Source organism: Takifugu rubripes, chromosome 14, assembly GCF_901000725.2.
Source record: "Takifugu rubripes chromosome 14, fTakRub1.2, whole genome shotgun sequence".
In the NCBI taxonomy this organism is placed as follows: Eukaryota; Metazoa; Chordata; class Actinopteri; order Tetraodontiformes; family Tetraodontidae; genus Takifugu; species Takifugu rubripes.
The window spans coordinates 11,570,791-11,574,105 of record NC_042298.1 but is presented as its reverse complement, the minus strand read 5'-3'; the positions used below and the strand labels follow the sequence as shown (position 1 = coordinate 11,574,105).

The window sequence follows — 3,315 nt, the reverse complement described above, 5'->3', positions numbered from 1 at the left end:
TGTGCCTGGGAGCATGTTTTGATGCACAGCCTTCAATGTTGTGAGCTCTGCCTTGCAGTACCTGTCAAGTGCTGTTTAAACTTCTCAGTTTTCAGTGGAATCAGTGGTGAATGTGTCGGATACTCACTGACTAACAGAGTGTCATCATGTTATTCCCTGTAGCAAACATGTAATTTGATTTTGGCTTCATATTATTATGGAATCATATGATGCAATTAATTGTGACTGTCTTAGTCTTTGGAAAACTGGGAAACTGGGAGTTCATTTTGAACATAATACCAAACTGTATGTATACATAGAGGTGAAACCTCTGGTTTTGGAGATAGGATGTGGGGACCCACTCCCAATTTCCTGCTCCCATTGGAGGAATTGATGTCGTATTTGGTAAAACTATGGGAAGAAATGTGGAGCCTATACACGGGAATATGCAAATGAGGTGTGTGGAGGGTTTAAAAGCCTTTGTCTTCCTGTATTGGAATCGGTTCTATTTTTAGTTCTAGTTCCTGACTGAGATGATTAACCAATAAAATTCCATCTGTAAAGGTGTCCAAATGAAAGATTTTGGAGAAAGTCTCTCTCTTTTGTAGACATGTTTCTCAAACTTACAACATCAAATAAAACAAATTATCATATATAAAGTGTGGAGATCAGTTTGACACATTTTCCATAAGTAAATAGAGTAAGAATTTATGTTTTTGAAGACGTTGGAAGTGATGTAGAGCTGCCATGGGCCAGCTTCTCTCCATTTTAAGCTGATAACTTTTCCAAGTCAAATGCATCCTATAAATTGAAGATGCAAAAGCTGCTAACAACACAGCCGTATGCAAGAACCTCTTCCTGGACTGCTGATCACATGCTGCTAAGTCTCATTAAGATGCTGTGACGCTTCTCCGGCCTGTGTTGATAAGCATTTTTGTGGGTTTTAATCACTATTCTCTGCATTGATCATTTCAGGAGTGCAAAGGAAGCACAGCACAGAGAAAAGAGATGTGAAAATATGTTGTTGCCAGCATTTTTTTTGTTGCACAGCTGGCTATCAGTGTGGAGATCAGCCATACAGAGGTGCTGAGGTATGTTGTAAAGTGTTATCCAGCTGCAATCAGGTCTCCCCTAACAATTATAGTCACATTAATTCAGGTGTAAATGGCTCCAGAATCACTTGGGAAGGGCAGCCCTGGGAGTGAGCATGACCTGGATTAATGGGACGCCACGGGAAAGGAGGGTAGTTTAGGTAATTCACTGAAAGTCTCACTAAATATTTAAGTGTTCAGGTTTCCTTCTGCACATAGATGTTTTAGTATTATGATTATTTTAGGAGAAGATGTTATTATCTTAGTCTGTGTGGACACTGAGGTTGCAGCCTTTACCAGAAAAACCTGTCTTTGTTTAATCTGTCTTCAGAGGACAACTCCAAAAAACTTGTCACAAAAGCATTTTCATCCCTGTGATAAAGGGTTTTAGACATGGCTGACAAACCGAATAAATCCTGCCAGGTTTGAAGACGCGTGACTGTGGTTCAAAAGTCAGGAGAGGAGCGGGAGAGCGTCCCAAACGGAAAAATGGACATAATCCTACCTGACAAAGACGAGACGCAGCCATTTGTCTAGGTGTGTGTGTGTGTGCACATGCACGTGTGTGATTACTTGTGTGTGTGTGAATGCCAAAATGGCCTTCATTCCACAGACTAGTTCTGCTCTCCAACCTTGTCTCCTTAGATCACCATTGTGCATCACTCAGTGAACTTTTCATGGTCATTTTCCACACAACCCAAGCAGCCGACAAGTTCAAGAATTCAACGCCGTTGAGGCCAAATGATCCCAAAACACTTCTTTCAACACGTCCATCATCAGGCAGGTGCTGCTTTTCAGCTCTACTTTTTACCATAATTATTTTGGCACATTTTTAAGTGCTCAAATCAATGAAAGCGAGCGTGATTAGAGCTCATTATACTGTAGACAGGTGCTAAATTCACAGGTGGAAAAACGTGGTGTGTGGGAGGGTGGGAGACATGTGGCAGACATGACATTTCAACTAAATGAGGAGGAGTTAATGTGCCGGCAATGGACTATATCACACCATAGTTTAAGTTTGTGTTTTAATGTTTGATCAACCGCGTGTCTGCTCAGACATTTGCATTAACGGGTTCAACGAGTGTCCTGTCCCGTCGTTGGCTGGTTAAACTGGTTTGACATGCATTGAGCTCCACCAACGACCCCAGGGTGATGGTATACTTGGGAATTCAGGGTGCGGTGCTCTCTGGGATTCCCTGTAGGAGAGAAAAACTGCTAGTCTTCCCTCCCGTAACACCAGTTAATGAATGTTAACAACTGTTTTGATTTGTTTTTGATGGGAGCGTCTGAGTGAGTGTCAGAAGCAAGCAAAATGATTTTCTTAGACAAAAAGTCAATTAGTGCCTGGAAGGTGTCTAGACATCCATCACATTAAATGGAAATGCAATAGGGAAGCAGTCTCACGGCTGTGGCATTTTGGATTTTTTTTTTTTTTTCCTTGCAGGCTGATCAATGCTGCTCTCTGACTGATTTTAATCCTCATCTGTACACTCAGATATGGTTTAAATGTATTAAGTCTGCATTGAAATCACATTAGAATCCAGTTTTGAGTCCATCAAGTCCTGATTTGAAAGTGCAGCAGATGGAAAAGCCTTCATAGTAATCATGAACAAAGACTATAACCCCAACATACATTAGGCAACCTTGATCCCGATCGGAACTGACTGGGAAGGTAAAGTCAACCAGTATGATGCCACGAAAGGTATTTCAACTATTTAAATGGGTTTAGATTTACAAACTGAACAGCTTCATTGAAGAAGATATAAAAATAGCAGCAGAGGCCATAAACTCACTTGGGAAGAGCAGATGGGGTAATAAATCAGGGGAGCGTGGGATCACTTTTTCACCAGCTTGCCTGCGCTTTTTACTGGTGCTCCACTTTGCCAGAGTCCTCACTTTTTAGGCCAGAACATCCTCCATCCATATTTTACAGCCAGCACTTTAGTCACACGCAGCTGCAGCTTGCACACCTGGCAGGTGCAGGCTATGAACAATGATTGATGCAGATTGAAGGGTTTGTCTGGATAGTATGTGTTTAAGAGTCATACTGCTAACATTAGCAGTAGCATAAGTTTTTTTTTTTTACTTTGGATGCATGTTATCACTTTTGTTCTGCATTTCCTCCTTTGAAGGCTGTTTTCCCTTTCTTTTCTTTCTTCTTTGAGTGTGTCTGCCCCTCCTCCTCCTCTACCACCCTCTATTTACCCTAATAAATCTCACCTGTGTCTAACTGACGCCACCTTTC

At 41.5% G+C, this 3,315-nt stretch overlaps 1 long non-coding RNA gene across 1 annotated transcript; it reads right to left on the bottom strand.

Moving 5' to 3' along the window:
* Window positions 1-1,860: 1,860 nt before the first annotated feature.
* LOC105417399 (uncharacterized) lies at window positions 1,861-3,039 on the bottom strand. The gene is made up of 2 exons (XR_965076.2): window positions 2,864-3,039; window positions 1,861-2,266 (listed from the first exon to the last, which is right to left on the bottom strand). It is a non-coding gene; the product is annotated as an uncharacterized lncRNA (long non-coding RNA).
* Between the last annotated feature and the right edge of the window lie 276 nt (window positions 3,040-3,315).